We start from the raw sequence: 18,859 nt of genomic DNA on the forward strand, positions 1-18,859 counted from the left end.
TCGTTCTAAAAATAAATGCACAGATTACGCGCAGTAAAGGCATGTCTTAATTACTTCTCTCGTTACCCTATACAAAGGCATGACGGGGTGCCAAAGGCAAGGCAGACAGCGCTTTTGTTTATTTTTCTTTAACTGCTGGCTTTTTAAAAACCCCCGAAATGCAGTCATCTACATGATGCTAACGAGGAACTCACTGCCTGTTGGCGCTGCAGACGGTGATGGCCCATGCTTGTGTTTTTAAGGAGTGATGGTGTCGAGGAGTGAGAGGAAGACAAGTATGAGGAGCAGACGTGAAGAATGACACGATGCAACACGCTGCTAACTGACGTGTGAATAGTGGCGGACCAGCGGAGGGTAAACACTGCCTTCTGAATTCGTACTCGTCTGAGGTCAGAGTGCCCAGCGTGAGGTTAGTGTGCTCAGTGCGAGGTCAGAGTGCTCTCTACGAAGTCAAGGTGCTCAACGTGAGATCAGCGTGCTCAGCATCAGGTCAGAGTACTCTGTCTGAAGTCAAGGTGCTCTGGGTGAGGTCAGAGTGTGCAATGTGAGGTCAGAGTCCTCAGTGTGAGATCAGAGTGCTCAGCATGAGGTCAGAGTGCCCAGCGTGAGGTCAGAGTGCTTAGCATGAGCTCAGAGTGCTCAATGTGAGGTCAGAGTGCTCAATGTGAGGTCAGAGTCCTCAGTGTGAGATCAGAGCGCTCAACGTGAGGTCAGAGTGCTCTCTCTGAAATCAAGGTGCTCAATGTGAGATCAGCGTGCTCAACATGAGGTCAGAGTACTCTGTCTGAAGTCAAGGTGCTCTGGGTGAGGTCAGAGTGTGCAATGTGAGGTCAGAGTCCTCAGTGTGAGATCAGAGTGCTCAACGTGAGGTCAGAGTGCTCTCTCTGAAATCAAGGTGCTCAATGTGAGATCAGCGTGCTCAGCATGAGGTCAGAGTACTCTGTCTGAAGTCAAGGTGCTCTGGGTGAGGTCAGAGTGTGCAATGTGAGGTCAGAGTCCTCAGTGTGAGGTCAGAGTGCTCAGCATGAGCTCAGAGTGCTCAATGTGAGGTCAGAGTGTGCAATGTGAGGTCAGAGTCCTCGGTGTGAGGTCAGAGTGCTCAACAAGAGGTCAGAGGGCTCAGTGTGAGGTCAGAGCATGTTCTGGCATGAGCTCACCACGTTAAGCATGAGGTCACTGTGCTTTGCTTGCGCACAGTTGTGCACAGATTGTGTCCCTGCTGCACAGCAACAAGCGAAGGTTAACTCCACGCTGAAAAGCAGAAAGAAGAAACACAACCTTTTCCTTTCTCCAAATTCTGCTCATTTTCATGTCCCTCTTCCATTAGTTTTTTTTACTTAACACGATTAATATTTTATATTTTTAGGAGTGGGGCAAATGTAATGCATGTTACATGGTGTACGTTTTGAGAGTCTTTGTTTTCAACCCTATTTCTCTAACTGCTGAGCCCCCCTGCCTGCCTTCCTGTCACATTAGCAACCTGGGCGGCGGAGTGACGTGGGCTGGTTTCAAAAGGTGTGATCCATTGCTGTCGGCAGCGTGACACGTGTACCCCAACTGCACCAGGAGAAGCAAGCTGTGATCTCGCTCGCTCGGGCCCCCTCTCACGGCTTGGGCCACAGCCAGCGCTGATTAATACTTCATTTGCAACCTTTAATTGCTGGCAACAGTTGGCCATCTCTCAGCTTTGGCGGTTCACTTCCACTGCAAAGATCCGTGGCCGCGTACCGGTGTGATCAGCCACAGAAGACAACGCTCAGACTGGGCGTTCTGCTTTCTGAAGCAGAGAGAAACACCGAAAAATCATTATCCCAGCATCTACAACGATCTAAAATAAATATACTGCGTAAGTCTAATTATGACTGAAGGGTTGAAATTAAAACAATACCCTCTTCACTGTGCATTACTGAAAGCATTTCATTGCCTGTTCTAGCAAGTGCCGTGATTTCTATGTGGAATAGATGCACTGGGGCCACATTAACCACTTCATACCTTGAGTGACACATTAAAGCCAGTTATTGCTGACTTTACAGCTGACTGTAAAGATGCTACAGTACAGCTCAGCAACCATTAGGATTATTACCACTGCACAGGGGCTGGGCTTGCTTCTTTTACAACTGTGGAGCAGACATCCTAAACGTAATTAAGCACCAGCAATCATGTAATTCAAATGCACTTGCAAGGTAACAGGAGGATATTACATATCAGGTGACGATCAGGCTCATTTTCAGCAGCGATGTAACTGTGCAATTTGTAATTTCAGCAAAGTTGAATTTTTTATAATGTCTTGAATACACAGGCATGTAGGACTGCTTCAAACACCCACAAAATGATCATTTCTTAATGGGTCAGATGCCAACATCTGTTTCTGGGGACACTACAGAAAGGAAGCTATCTTTAACTCAGCTTCCCAGTGACACCATACAAAGCCAGTTGCAAATCTACTGATTCACCAGCAGGGATACACATTCTGTTAACATTATTTAAATCATTTGCAATGTATTTCAATACAGGAAATGGCTTTTAGAGCCAGAAGCAGAGATAATGCTTGTGCATGTTCTGCATGCCTGAGTCTTACAGATTTAGACAGTAATATTGATCGAATCGCTAACTCAGAGATGTCATTTTTTAAAAATGAAACCATATCAAGATAAGGCAGACTTCACATCATTTTCCCAGTTAGAGCCGAAAAAAGCAGATGGAAAGCAAAATAGGGGAGCTTCGTTAGAAATGCTGTAATTATGCAGTCTTCCAGCTTCACCATTATCAGCAGGAGAACAGAGAAAAAAAATGATCTGCCCATTTTTCTGCTGTCTGGCATAAAAAAGACAAGAAAAAGCTTTGGATGGCTATTAAATAAACTGCAATGAGACCAGGGGCACCATGGGAATGTTCAATGTTAATAAGTTATGAAATGAATATGGTTTAATGACTTTATTGATAAATAAGCCAAAGGCAGTCTCTTCTGTATCAACGTAAAATCCGATTCTCTGATATTGCCTAGTCCTTAGAATGGTAAACCTAACAAGCTTATTTTTTTTCTAATAAAACATCCAAAGGATATAATGGAAATTTAACACCACATTTAGTATTAACACATATTGCCTCCCTTTAGTGTCTTAAACAGTCAGGTGAGCAGAATCAGAGAAAAAAAGCAACAGCCAGTAAAATCGGTACCATTATCTGTGCAATGAAGAAGCATTCACTCTGCTGCAGTTACGTTGCAATGACGAACCCTCAGAATCAGTATTACCTCTGAAACCTGCGATTCCGTTGAGGTCAGAGCAGTCAGGAGCTGTCACCAAGCACGCCAACTGGCTGCAGTGGATTTAATGGTGTGAAAATTGGGTGTTGTCGAGTGAGAACATGTGTAATTTTCAGGGCAAAAAAGATGAGCAACTAGGAAAATAAAATGCCACAACCTGAGCTTGAAGTTTTTTTAATTGCATTGAATATTGAGTAGATTTACTTGGCCACATTTTCTTTATCATACTTTTGTCGGGTCAAGGGTTAAAGTTCACTCAGGCACTGGCTGAAAAAGACTCCATCTGACAACTCCTGATTGCTCGTCTCTCAGTGGCCTGGGTTAGAACACTGCCTGCTGTAGTTTTTCCATTTCAGACTAATGCTCCTCTGTCGTTCAGTATTCTAGTCCCACCGAGGGAAAATAAACACATTTTAAGGATTTCAATCTTTGCCCAACCTTCACAATTAAATAATCTGTAAGATATAGATAAAAAAATGGCTCCCCTCCTTAATCATTAGCATCTTGACTCTGTAAGATCTCGGTGTGGTGCGGTGGCTCAGGATCTGCGCCTGTGGCTGGAAGGTTGCTGGTTCAAATCCCGTGGCCAGCAGAGGAATCCTACTCCGTTGGGCCCCCGTGCAAGGCCCTTAACCCCAAATGCTCCAGAGGTGCCATATAAATGGCTGACCCTGCGCTCTGACCCCCAGCTTCTCTCCCTGTCTGTGTGTCTCATGGAGAGCAAGTTGGGGTAAGTGAAAAGACAAATTCCTAATGAGAGAAATTGTATATGGCCAATAAAGTGATCTTCCTCTCTTATAATGCAAAATCTATTAACAGTGCTTTTGTTAAGCAAACAGGTAAGAGAAGTCAGCTGTGCGCACTGTAGGAAAATAAAAGTTAATATCCACATCTCAGCTTGCTAATCCCTGTTTAGCTGTTGCTTTCACATATTTTGGATTTGAAATAAAGCCGCCTTTGATTCTGCAAAGCTTTCATGCTGGCCTGATTGAATTTCGCTATCGATCATGTGTGTTCTGTGGTTTCCCGATACCTTGAAACAGACATGGAGGAGCCTGTGAGAGATACCTGTATATGGACCGGACAGTGTTACAGTAACCAAGGTCCAAGCAAAGCCAAGTGGAGTTTTAAACAAAGCTCAGGGGGAGGTCAGACCCTAATTTCACCCATTTCCTAATTTCCTAATCCTGATCTGGCCCTACCTATAAACATCACTCTTCCTGCCAACTCTCTGGCATGTTTCCTTCCCCCCCCAGCCCATCTTCACCTCCAGAGCGGCTCCCTAGCTCATTCCCGGTGGAGAGAGGGAGGGCTTTTCCAATGGTTTCCTCAGCTAAGTGAGTTCTCACAACAAAGCTCACTATTTGGCTCGCGCTCGCGCCTCTTCTCAATCAGCCTTCGTTGGGCTTTGACCTGAGCTACTGAACTGAGCAATCGGGCAGGACAGCTCTGCGTGAAGAGGTCCAAAACCCAACGCCTCCCTCAAACACCTCTTTCAGCCACATGAGACAGAGTACCCTCCCGTCTCCATGTCTACTTTTGTCTCTTGGTGACTTGGTGACTTGCATGCAGACACACGTTTTGACAGCCGCTACTCGAAAACGGGCCACTCGCTTATTTATTCAGCAAACTAAGTATTGTTTGCTGAAGTACAAATACCTTCTCAGCCATGCCTCTTCTACGTCTGTTGAGTGTCCTAGCAAGTGGAGGCTAAGATGCTCTACTGATTCAATGCCAACCCATGTGTCTGCAGCTATACAGTATATCAATTCCTATGCTACATACATTAAAGGGCAGTGGGCCGGGGCTAAGCCTGTTGCAGGAAGTGATGTTGCTCCGATTAGAAGCTAGGTAGGCTCCCAGGCCAGGGGGTCAGGCCTTTATGGAGCCCTGGCATTCCCCACGGCTGGGGAGTGGTTCCTGGGAACAGCAGTGGTGATTGAATCCCAGTGCTGGGAGAGCTGTGGCTGTTGTACATGCACTACAACACAGGGCACAGCACTGGAATCCTCAGTTTCTGGAATCCGAGTTATTCTAAAATAAGTAAGTAAGTGCCCCCACACAGAAGGAACTACAGCAGTGTCTTACCACACCTGTTCCCATTACCTGTACAGCTGTGAATACGATAGGGATAGACGGGGCATGACAGATGACTATTACATGTTTCTGAAGCCTGTTTCTCTTCATTGTCAGCTTGAACTGATCTGGCAGTTCGCTCGCAATCGCTCAGGCTTGGTTCACCTCATGAGCACCCGACCACAGCACCTCTTCCTTAACAGCTCCTAGCAACAAACTGTAGGAGCTGGAATGCAGAACTCAGAATGGCGAGCACAGAACCAACCTCACAAACGCTTTCCCGAGAAAAACAAAAAAAAAAGGTGCTTGTGAATTCTCACTCGCGGCATGTCGGCTGTAAGGTCAATTAACAGAGTCTAAACGAGCCAAAAAGTCAGAATGTTGCAGTGAGATCTCCTTGACCACTGAGGCTAACGCTAATCAAGGCCAGATACCCCCAGCTGAAAAGATCCACCTCAGTTAGAGAGAGCAGAGTCCAACCGCGTGAGCGAGTAATTTAATACAGTATTATAACAAACACTCTCAGCAGAAGTCATGCATTGGGGATTCAGAAATATCTCTCTACATTACGCCTCAAGAAATCCAAATCATAGCTACCTAATTAAAAGTTAAAGCTGATCAGGCTTGCTGTGTCAGGATAGGGTAGCAGGAGGAAACAGACCAGCATGGTATAGGCCACTATGTATACGGAGCCTGATAACAGGCTCAGAGAATAAATCAGGCAACGGGAGATAATGATGGCAGTACTGTAAAAATAACTGAAAAACTGCGACATGTGTACCGTGTTCAGGGGCATCGTTCTCTCGTGTATCCCTGAATAAGACGGGAGGGATATGGAAACGGTTCCCGCCGCCGTGCAGAGCGAATCTCTGAGCAGCAGAGCGACAGCCTGACTCCAGCCGACACGCAGCCCAGCCAGGACTGGGTCGCTGTGAGCACAGGAGAGACCCTATGGAAGACAGGAGCGAGGCGCTCCAGGAATCGCCCGCTAAACTCCTGGTAATTTCACTTTCCGCTCAATGAGTTTGAGACGGCAATCAAGCTTTTACACTTACTCTGTGTAAAGTATGCGTAATGAGAAAGTAAAGGAATGTTACACGGCCAATTAACTGGGTATATAAAGTGTGACACAAAAACAAATGTTTGGTCTCCCTGGCAAATTGCCCAATGCGTCACCTTTTCATTTTAATTTCAACAAGAAAACTAGGCACCGGCTTGCCTCTGGTAAATCTGGGATTTTCTTCCTCATCTCTGCTCATGTCCAGTCTCTAAGGCTGCCAAAGGCATGCAGTTTGACAATCTTCTTTCTTCTAACTGCCTTGATCTTTCATAGTGGCCAAATGTATTTTTGCCTCTTACTCTTACCAACAACGAGTCTGAGGGGCAAACACCCCGCCTTCACAGCACACTTAGAATACCAAAGGAGTGCAAACAGTCTCATAAGATTCATACTGTACCATATCTCATAAAATTCTCAATTTCTTATGCACAGTTTGGCATAGGGCAGAACGTCAGGCTTGATATACTACTGGAACAGACGATAAAAAAGATTTTATTGAGCACAATTTCAATATCAAGGAGCAAACTAAAAGGAATAAAGGAATGGTGTTTATTTTGTACAGGACATTTTCTGGTTCTTTTCAAGAAAGGTCTGCCTTGTTTCAAAGCCTAAGCTAAAATGCTACTATTTTTATACTACTTAACATACTACTGCTCTGACACATCATACCATTTAAAGACGTTTGCTCTTAGAGGGCTTGGCCCAGTAAGACCTGTATTATCAACCTAAAATTAGATCTTAAAGAAACACCATAAATATGTCAGCATGTCATTGCTAAAACGAGCTTCCTTGTGATCTTAGAAAGCAATTCAAAGAGAGTTTAATCCCCAGCTGCAAGATTACCAAAGAATTTATGCTAATATCAGACCAGGAAGCGTCAGAAGAGAAATCCAATTTTGAAGCTATTACATATTTTGTATTTTGCAGACTCCCCGTAATCCAATAATCCTAAACTTTTGATATCACAGAAGTCCCGAAGTATTTCACCAGGCTATCTGAACATGCTGTCCTGTACGCATTTTAACATGTGTCCCCCCTCCAGCCAGCGTATTTACAAAGGCCCCAGAATGGTTTGCTCTCAGACTTGTGGAAACTGGAACATGATAAGTGAAGCTGAACAATGGATGAAGTTTTTTGTGGTCTTATGCCATGAACAATCTGTTATTATTGTCGAATAGACCTGGAGAGGGATTATAGCAGCTGAGATGATACAGACTGTTCAGCATCCTAATTCTCAAGTGTCCTGATTATTGTACAATTTAAGACTAACATAGGAAAAAAAAGATGTATGAGACTTTAGACAGTGTATGCTAGTCATTACAGGACATTAGTCATTGTTCTAGTCATAAAAAACTCTGAAAACAGTGTGTTACCTGGGGGTTACATCTTACTTTTAGGCACTGACCTGAAATGTTGTCACAACTTTACATGAGCTGAAAAAATGAATATGCTGTAAGTATGCACACATTGTATGCTTTCATTTCAGTTCTTTGGTTTTGTTTTCACACTGTGAAGGAGATTGGCTTGGCTTTTTACTTTTTGACATTGCTGGGAACTCTCTCGTTTTCTGAGAAGACTTAAAGGTTTTCCACATTTTGTTGTCAAGTCGCTTTTTGTGCATGTGAATAACTCAGTGTTTTGTGTGATTCAGCCTTTCTTGTGCTTTTAGGAGATGGTGGAAACCGTCTTTGTGTTTTTCCCCACAGCCCCTTAGTAAAAGTTTCTTTACCGTTTTCCTACTTTTCTGCAGGCAGTCATGTGACCATGTCAGAGACAGCAGGTCATGTTGAGGACAATGTTTTCTTAAGGTAACCATAAAGGTGTGTCTCTGTTTCCAGCCTCAACCAGGGCCTCCTTCTTCAATGGGTTTCTCTCCCTGCACTGTCTTTGAAGAATAACAGAAAGACTTCAGGAGCAGCATAGTATTACTTTAGGAACACCAGAGAAAGATAAATCTATTGATTTTTCCCCCATGTGCTACAAACCATTTGTTATTTATTTTGTATTCAGAGAAAAGATCTCTTAGCTTCTTTTCAGAGGTGGAAAGCTGAAAAAACCTTCTGAGTGAGCCTGCAGCACATTTATTCAATAGCTCAGCAGAGTCTAATGTCCCATTCAGTGCTGGAGCACAGGGCAATCAAGTGAGATTCTTAACATGATGGAAATACCTTTTTTGAGAAATAATATCCCTGTTGATCACTTTTCTTTTGTAGTTTTCTTCTGAAAGATCAGAAAAGAACAAGCTGCTATCTGTGAATGGTAGGACACAGCTCTGTTACTCTGCATACCAGTGTCTGTCCAGACACAGTGAAGAGCTGTACATACTGTAAGAAGGAGCATGCAGACAACACTGCTGGCCAGCTGGGAACTCCTGACCTGACCTGTTTTCCACTGAAACCAGAACAGCATCACTACATTAGCTCCTTTCAACAAAGTTCATTGAGCAAGAGAGCAGCCAAGGGTACAGTAAGGCAATTCTCTATGACACTTCCTCTCTAAAAATAAAAGTCTACGTTATAAAAAGTGAAAGAGACGTACATTGTTCATGCCTTTCTTAAGAAATTACCCAAGGTTCTCCCTGAGTGGGGGCTTTTGGCTAATTTAGTCCAACCTAATCATCCAGTTTCATTAAGCTGTTTCTTGCAGGGTCTTCCATGTAGAGTTCATCTTCCTCTAACGCAGCTCTTCACCTGAAACGGTCCTCAGGTGGTGTGTGTAGGTGGAAGGTGGACTGTTACAGTCACTGCTATAAAAAAATGCTAGGCTCCCGACAGCAGGAGGGCACCTGCCTCCACCCCACATTTTGATTCCAAGCATCAGGTATGAGGCACAGTTTCTTTACCAAACAAAATAAAGGGCTAGCGTCTAAATATCAACCCCCTCACCCCACCAAATGACTTTTCTTCTCAAATTTGCCTTTCCTTTCAACTTCCTTCTTTGCTGCTCACGACAAGCAGAAGCCTAGACTTCCTCTCCCTGGCAAAGAGAGACTCGACAGAGCTCAGGTAGATGAAAAGCCATTAAAACTTTGTTTCACGTCAGAGTGAGCAAGCTTCTCCTATTCTGCTTTAGATTGGATCTTTCGAGATTAATTGAGCTGGTTCCCCAATCGATCAGCTGAGACCTTGGTCCCAAGCAGTCTTCTGCTATGCCCCCATTATCCAGGGTTATGAAGTGTTATTAGCCCAGAGGTTAGCACAGCTTCACTTAGGAGTTTAATCCCAGAACATGCAGGAAGACAAGGTATCCCAGAACAGAACGCAACACAGGAGCTATCTTATCAGTCTGCAAAGCCAGGTCTCTGTGTCCTGGCTTTGCAGGACACTGTCTGTCATCCCTGTCCTGAAACAGAGAATTAATCATGTCTGAACCCTTTCTATAGACCAGACAACAACAACAGGTGACATAAGAGCACAAGATGGACTCCCTTGTCAGTCTCTGCCAATCAGATCATCACTCAACTGCCAGTCAAGCTAACAGCTACCCGTTTTCTTACTTTTCTGCAGGCAGTCATGTGCCCATGTCAGAGACATCAGGTCATGTCGAGGACAATGTTTTCTTAAGGTAACCATAAACCCGTTCTCGTTTATAATTTACAAGCAAAACAAAATTAACTATCACAAAAAAAAACACATGCATCTGTATTTTCCATCACTCCGGGTGAGCTTCCACCTAATTTAGGTGGCCACCATGTAGATTAGGGGTTACAGCTGCCATTTATAAATGTTTCACAATAATATATTCAAAACATATTAAGAAGATCCAGGCAAGTCAACAAAATATCATACTGAACTATCCCCCTAGCTCTAAGCCTAACAAGAAGACTGTTCAGGTCACCAAGTTAATTTGGTTTTCAGTGGCCAATTGAACCTTGGATTCTATCTAGTTATTTCTTGAAAGCCTCCTCCTAGGGCTAGTAATCAATATTTATGATACCATTAATAATATGGGATCACATTTGATTTATACATACAGACAGGTGTAATGAAGACTTAAACTGATGTGTGATCATCAAGGGCAGATCCTAGCACTGCCACAAGCTCAGTTCACCCCCAATCACCAATTTTGAACACTATTCTGTTATTTTGTTATGTATTTAAATAAAGTAGACCCCCTTGCTTCCTGTGTATTATTTATTGAGGCTTGGAGATCTAAATCTAAATCTAATTTTGATGCTCATGGAAAGCAGAATCAAATCTTATTTCTAACCACAGGAACAGGGTTGGTCAAGATGGTATAAATCATGATAAAATCAGTTACCAAATCAGTTAGTTGGGAGAACAGTCAGACAGTGATGGAGCTTGAACGTTATACGTACTTGTCAAATCACATCATACTTTTGTTCAAATCTGAAATATTAAACATCATTGTAAGAATTTCTATACTTTAAGCCATGGGCACACCAAGGTAAGTCATTGACAGTGACATGGTACCATGAAATACCTACAATTTTCCTAGTCTATAGAATGTCATGGTCTGTGGAACAGAGACCACTGCATACATTTATGATATCTAGTTAGGAAGACGTCTTCTTCCATTGCAAACTGCATTCATTAACTGCTCACGCCTGCAGGTATGATTTAATTATTGGATTTAAAGACAGAATGTTTATTTCCATTTTTTTTATAGATTTGGTCTTTCCTCTGGTTAAAATCCAACTTGCAGCAGGGATGTTAAATATCAGTGTTTTGGACGTGTATTTTTGAGAACTTGTTAAAGATCCCTGGAAACCACTGAGTCCTTGGGAAGCATTCGTCCTGCTCACGGAGAAACGCGAAGAGATCGGGTCCCAGGGTACATTGTTGACAAGGCGGAGTGATTTGCCTGCTCCGGTGAGCCTGAACATGCAACTACAGTAGATGGAAGAGCAGCTTGTGCTTGAGAAACTTCAATCACGAAAGTTTTCCTTTCCAGGAGAGGAACGCCTTAATCTGTGGCCACAATCCTGAAGCTTCTGACCATAGCCATTGGATTTCCATCTCAACATGCATCACCTGGCTGATTCAGGTCATGACTGGGTGCGTGAGAAATGTTAAATGAAAGAAGGCCATCCAGGCCTGTCTAGCTCATTATGCTGCTAGGATTTAATTGACCCAAGCATCTCATCCAGCCCGATTGAATGTAACCATGCTTAGGTATATACTCTGTTAATATACAGGACACAGTGAAGTCTATCACACTAAATTCCAATTATGAGGTGATCCCATTTTTGGAGGGTGGATTAATCCAAGACTCAGCTGACACTCAATTAGTCAATCTCTCCTGGCAGCAGGCATTTTTTATTAAGATAATCTCCTGCTTGGAATAATTGAGGTCACAACGAATGTCCATTAACTTCATATTCTACTAATGCGGGGGGCTAGCTCAGGAATTTGGAACGCAGAAGTCTCGGCTGTAGGGGAAAATTGCACTACATTGCAGGGGTGCTACATTAGGAAACAAAGCTGACAGAATTAGTAATACTGCAGTGGGGGAGGGGGCTAATACATAAACAATGTTAACAGCCATAAGAAATGCATGCTTATTTTATAGACGACTGCCCTGCTAGGTTATTTTATTCAGTATTTAAGGCAAAGTCTTATTTTCTACATTCATTTTTACCCTTGTATCCTTATGTTCCTGTCTGGGCTGCTCTTGGATTGGGCTGCTCTTGGACTTGGGATGTTTGGCAAGGCAGTCTTGATGAGAACTGGAGTTTTTTCAAGGGATCAGTCATGGACGCCCCCTTTGGCTGGTCTAGATCCCAATATCTTGACCGTGGGAGGTGAGTGCAGGGGTGTGTGTGAGAAGGGCAATGTGGGTAGGTTTACACAGGAAAGTAAACACAACCTGCAGAGAGAACCAGTTGGAGGAGATTACCCATGCTGAAGTATTATATACAATAAAATAAGAACATGGATTATATAAATCCTGATCTATAAAAAGCAGTTGCATACAAAGTAGTTTACATTATAAGGGTGGAGGGGGTTGTGTTGTATTTGAGCTATTGCACAACAGCCTACTCAGGGTTAAGTCACTTGGTTTACCTGAGTCCCTTCAGAGAAGTGGTGTTTGTAAACTCAGCTTATTTCACCCCATGCTGAAAACAAACAGTCCAGGTGTATAACTCAGTGGCCACTTCAGGATCAATAACACAAAGGAGATAAATTCTGTACAGAATGGGGCAAAAACTTTTTAAAACTTTTTAATACGGTGCATGCACTGGTCTCAGAATGCCTGTGTTTGAACAGTACTATCAGAATGTGCAAAGCCCCATGGGAATGTTACAGAAAGAAGTGTGGGTGTCCAGTACCGGATGAATAAAATCCTCATGCTCACCTTTAAGGCTCTGCATGGCTTGGCGCCTCAGTACCTATCTGAGCTACTATCGTCCTACCTTGCAACCTTTGCACTTCTAAAATGCAGCCACACCGACTGAGTGAGTCTCCTGCTGTGGGAGACCTCTACTAGAGTGACACCACTTCTGCAACAGGTTCACTGCACTGAGCCCTGTGACGTGTACTGTCCAGCACAGGCTAGCGGGAAACGCACCACTGGCACTGAAGCTCAGCAGGTGGGAGCCTGGCCAGTATCTGGATTGGAAACCTCCTGGGAAAGCTAAGGTTGCCGCTGGAAGAGGTGTTAGTGGGGCCAGTAGGAGGCGCTACCCCTGCAGTCTGTGTGGGTCCTAATGCCCCAGTATAGTGATGGAGACACTATACTGTAAAAAGGCACTGTCCTTCAGATGAGATGTAAAACCGAGGTCCTGACTCTCTCTGGTCTTTAAAAATCCCAGGGGTTTCGAAAAGAGTAGGGGTGTTACCCCACTGTCCCGGCCAAATTTCCCCCTGGACTTTACCGATCGTGGCCTCCTAATAATCCCCATCTCTGAACTGGTTCATCTCTCTGCTGTCCTCCCCACTGAGAGCTGGTGTGTGGGGAGCGGACTGGCGCATCATCCAGGTGGGGCTGCACACTGGAGGGGGTGGAGGGGATCCCCATTACCTGTAAAGCGCTTTGAGTGGAGTGTCCAGAAAAAAAAAGAGCTATATAAGTATAAGAAATTATTATTATTATAAAGTGCATTAAATTCCTATTACTGTATGTGCATGCCACGATCAAGTACGCTAGTACCTCCATTGCCCCCACATCCACTCTTCCCCATTTCACATCGAGCTGCAGCTCCTCCTGATTTACTAATGAAGCTCTGGCAAAGGATGGTGGCAGTCTGGAACGAGCTGCCCAGCCGTGTTGCTGAAGGAGATACCTCGGCTACCTTCACGGCACAGCTGGGTGTGATCCTGCGATCGATCAGCTACTAACTACCGCACAAACCACTTGGGCCAAATGACCTCTCGGGGATGGTAACCATTCTCAGACTCTGACAAAAATCAGCAGAATATTATATTCAATTTATTCTAAAGCAAGTAAGCATACTGGCATATACAGCCGGAAGACATGAACTGAAAGTTCACACAGTCTCAAGGCGTTCTACAAGAAAGATCTTTCAATAATGGACAAACCTCCATCCAGTGTTCCTGTTTCACAAACTGCACATCGTATGAAGGAGTCATCAGCCTGTTGGTTATGGTCTTAGTGGCGGCCCAGACTAGAGTTTACAGTAAGAATGTTTTTGCCCTGTGAAAAGTCAAGCACTGCAAGGGATATTGTATAGAAAATGAACACATCTGTTTTTAATTATCACAGTGCTGTTCTTTTTATAGTTAGAATACCAAACTTAAACCCTGGTAAGTGGTATAATTATTTTCTGTATTATCCTATTAGACTGTTGCACTGTGTAACAGTATTTGAAGACTTGCGTCCATAACTAGGGAGTTCATAACCAGATACTAATACAATTATATTCAAATAAAAGGCAGTCTTGTACATGAGGCTGTATCATTAAGCAGAACAAGAGTTGGCTCTTGCCATTAAAGTATAATCAAGTTAAAAACCCATTCCCTCTTTTTTATGGTTTAATTCTTAATTTAATCTGTAGGAGGTGGGGAAAAAATGGAAAGTTATCTACATGACCTCCCACAATAATATATGTGTTACTTGAAGTCAAGAGCCAGGGCTGCTTAAATAATTCAGGACAGCTCTGCTGTGCAAAATTTAACATTTGTGAATTAGGCCTATTTTTGTAAGGAAAGCACTTATAAATCATTTGGGGGGGGGGGGAAGGAATAGGTTTTGTGCACTAAATGTGCAAGCTTTTTAAAAATATTTTTCCCTGAATAATCAAATGAATTGGGGAATTTTGGTTCTCTCTCTCTGCAGGGGTCCCTTTAAAACTATCGCATGCGTCTGCAGCAAATCCCTGAAATCGTTCTACTAACATCTAGACAAGAGTCTTAGATGAATGCATGCTTCTAACTAGCAGATGAGCAAAAGGCCTCATTGCGTTTTGTAACTTTCCTTGTGCTCTCTGTGTTCTGTGTGTGTTCCCCACAGGGGGTCGGTCAAACACACCATCTGTCACTGACATCCCAGATGGTATCGTGTTCTGGAAACAGGGTCCTTACAGCCTGGCAGTTTTGCTGGGTCCTCAATGGACTCCTGCATATTCTGTTTTCATTCAGACCACTGGAATCCCTCCATCTGAGCGATAATGACATCGATATCATGAAACATTTTGCAGTTTATTTTTTGACGTAACACACAGTAACGCGAGTTGACACTGAAGTTACCATCTGCAATGTACAATGTAATTTCTCTTTTCCTTTACTGTACGAATGCACGGAGCGCACTGCTTGACTTTTGTGACAAAAATAAGTGGGGACACCATACAGTACGTCGCCGTTCAACAGAATTTGAACGTTGGTCCTTTCTTTAAAGGTTTTTGGACTTAATATTGCCGCCTTGTATGTCAATCCTGTCATAGCTCTGAAGGCGAGTCAGTACTGTGACAGGAGACCTCCGAAGAAACCAGGCTGCTGCAGCAGCTGGTGCTGGTAAACCAGTAGGTGGCGCTATTCTCTCTGCAGCAGAATTTGCAAACAAGTGTCCACATACTGTATAGAGTGCAGGAGCGCTGTACTTTGGTTGACACATTAGGCTGACGACTTGGTCATTAAGGATTCCATGGCTGTTTGTAAGTTTAGGGGTGTTTAGGGGAGCAAAGAAGTGTAGATAATATGAGTCCCTTTCTATATGTGAAGCATCCTTTGAAGAGCAAGAAATAAATTTAATTCTTCTTCCTAGGGACTTCCAAAAGACTGCCATTCTTCCCTTTGGCAACCAAAGCCAATATTTTTGGCACTTTTATACCTACAAATAAACTGGTGAGGAGTGACTGTCTTTCCTCAGCATTCGTCAGCCTTGCAGGCGTTCACAGCAAGAGCCGAAAAAAAAAAAGATCAAGCACACCCTGTAAAAATACTTTGTTTCTTTTCATTTACCACTTAGTTTATTTAGGGCTTAGCGCACTCAGGTTATTTTCAAGCAACATGATTTTCATTTCTTCATTTTTTTTTTTGCTCTTCATGCTTCAGCAGAGAGAGACAAATTGGGGGGAGGCACTTAGCAACGATTTACTGAAAATCCATTAAACACATCAAGTGCATCCTGTGAGCCTGCCCTCAGCCCACTCTCCACCCTATGGTGGAGACAAATTTAGATTTAACTGCCTTAATGCACTGGGTATTTGCTTCGACACATGGGTTCAAGTCCTGTTTAGACCAAAACACGGGAACTTTCTGTCCAAAATGAATGACAATGATAGAAATCCAACTCGAGAAGCCAGTGATCCAAATGCAGTAAACAGAACTGCTACACAATGTTATGCAGCGCACAAAGATTCCCAAAACTCAGATTTCAGTGCATGCTTGGGAGGAAATGACTGTGTCTCTAGATAAAATGATATGGTCACGACTTCAAAGACAGTTGGCTCTGAGACCGCTTCAGAGAACATGTCAGGGCTGTGAGAATCAAAGATCTCTCCAAGCCCATAGTTTCTCATTTCACCTCCAATGGCCATGATCACACTGATCTCTCCATCTGCGCTCTCAAACAAGGGTTTCTCAACTCCTACTGCAGAAAGACACCCGAAACTGAAATTATCCTGAAACTAGGATCACACCTTCCCCCTTCTCTCAATGACAGACTTGTTTCCTTCTAATCCTATCTATTCTTTTGCAGGTTTTGACTTCACTCCTCTCTTTAACTCTCTTGACTTCACACCACCTGAGTGTCCACTCCGCCTTCCCCCTGCTCCCGCCTCCTCTCCACTCCCGGCTTTTGCTCTCCCCTGCTTTATCAGCTGCTGACTTTCCTCTCTTTTTCACACCCGAAGAAGGCTCCACAGCCGAAATGTCGTGTTTCTTTTCTTCTCTTTTCAGCATGGAGTAAACCTTTACTTGTTCACAGGCGGTTCACGGGCGGAGCGGTGTCTCTGTGGCCTGTGGCTGGGAGGTTGCCGGTTCAAATCCCGCGGCCAGCAGAGGAATCCTACTCCGTTGGGCCCCTGAGCAAGGCCCTTCACCCCAACCACTCCAGGGGCGCCGTATAAATGGCTGACCCTGCGCTCTGACCCCCAGCTTCTCTCTCCCTGTCTGTGTGTCTCATGGAGAGCAAGCTGGGGTCTGCGAAAAGACACATTCCTAATACAAGAAATTGTATAGGGCTAATAAAGTGATCACAAAGACTGCTGTGAAACTCAGTGTCACGATTGTAGTCCCTCCTCCTTAAGGGTGCTCCGGCCCTTTCACTTCAGACTTGATTCTGTGCACCTGACCCCTGTTCCCAGTCCACCTTAAAAGCCAGGCGCTGACGTTCATCCTGGCTCTGCATCTGATCTCCGTATCGTGCGAGTCCGGGACCTGGAAGTGCCTGGTCCCATTAAGGTTTTATCTCTGTTCCCATTCCCTGTCCGCCGGTTCCGACCCAGTTCATGGTTTTAATTCCTTGTTTGGATGGATCACCTGGCTATGGACTTATTCTTGCGTTTTTGGATTCCCTCTATGGATTACTTTTGGATTGTTTGCCTCGGCCACCCCTCCCCCGTGCACCAGCGCACTTTGGACACGCCCCCCTGTTTTCACCCCCGTATTCCTGCATGACTTTTCCCTAGTGTTTCCTCACTTCTTCGGATTGTGTCGTCCGCATGGGGTCCGGAAAGAACTGTTCGTTACACTCAGGAGGTAGCAGCATCTTCAAAACGGCAAGAGAAGCACCCTCCTCACACCAGAGGCACCGACACACAGACTCCACACAACCCTCTCGCCTGAAGGCGTGCCGATATCACAGCTGGAAGGGCTCACGGCTCACGGTGCCCCGAACAACCGACACGTACACCATCAGCACCACCCAAGGGATTTTAGTTTCGGGTTTGGCAGGAGAAAATAAACGGGACGCAAAGGAAATGTGATGCAGCTGTATTTTAAGGTTGTGTGAAAGTGTTACACGTGAGCTGTATGAGCCTGGAAAAGCAAGGAAACGGGGAAGAGCAGAGCGAGCTGTGCGCCTGGAGTAATAATAGGATGCTAAAGAGTGATGGCACAGAAATAAATGAAAATTAGCTGCATGACAATGTTAATTACACTTCATCTATTAGGAGTCTGGTAATTGAACCATTCATTCCCCTGCAAACAGAACCCTGCTGGGCAAAGGGAAAAAAAAGCCACATCCCACTGCGCTAACGAGGCCGGGGCAGAAGGATGACTTGGAATCAAAGCGCAGCGGACGTGGCACAGGAACTCTGAGGGGATCCGAGCCCCACATTCCCTCTCCTCTCTCCGATTCGGCCCCGAGGCCCAGCTGCGGATCACCACCTGCACGCTCTGGGCATGCCCTCAGTCCCTCAGTCTCCGGCGACGACCGGAAAGCAACTTTCAAATTGTTGGCTTCTGAGCTGTTCCCTTCATCCCTGTTTAAAAGCCAGCTATCCTAGTGCCCAGGCGGACTGAGGAAAAATGTCCCTTTCTCCCCCTCACCGGCTTCCTTCGGCAGGAAAAAAAAAAAAGATGAAGGATTATTTTCTAGGTGTTTAAAAAAGTGCCGAGCCGCACACTGACAGCGAGCTTCATTCAGTGATGGGGGGGAAAATCTTTACTCCCGCACTTTACTGACAGGCTAATTGAATACCTAAATAATCTATTTGTAAACTTCCTAATGGCTATGTCAATTAATGTCCTGGTGACCTCGTTTCAGCTCCAGATTAAATGTGACAAAAGTCTATACGATCAAGAAAAAAAAAAAGCCGTAACAGGCCAAGCAGGCTAGCTATCACCCAAAGGGCTCTGCGAGGTCAAACAGAATTATCTCCTGGAGCGTACAGGCACAATAAACCACACAGAAATGCGTGTGCACATCCCCTTGTCCACAGAATGTGCTTCAAAAGCAGGGATGTGCTTTTATTGGGTCCACACGCACTACGTGCAAATATCAGTTTTACTTTCTTCAAGGGTTGTCGCTAATAAACATCTAGTTTGTTGTGTCCAATCAGACTGATGGATTAATTGATGGAGGGGCTGGTCAAA

At 44.4% G+C, this 18,859-nt stretch overlaps 1 protein-coding gene across 1 annotated transcript in view; it reads right to left on the reverse strand.

Annotated features, from left to right (window-relative positions):
* The window catches only part of LOC148818888 (transmembrane protein 132C), a 68,501-nt gene that overhangs the window by 30,929 nt on the left and 18,713 nt on the right, over positions 1–18,859 (reverse strand). The gene's annotated exons all lie outside the window — the stretch shown is intronic.

Source organism: Atractosteus spatula, chromosome 17 (genome assembly GCF_055471065.1).
Source record: "Atractosteus spatula isolate fAtrSpa1 chromosome 17, fAtrSpa1.hap1, whole genome shotgun sequence".
NCBI classification, from domain to species: Eukaryota; Metazoa; Chordata; class Actinopteri; order Semionotiformes; family Lepisosteidae; genus Atractosteus; species Atractosteus spatula.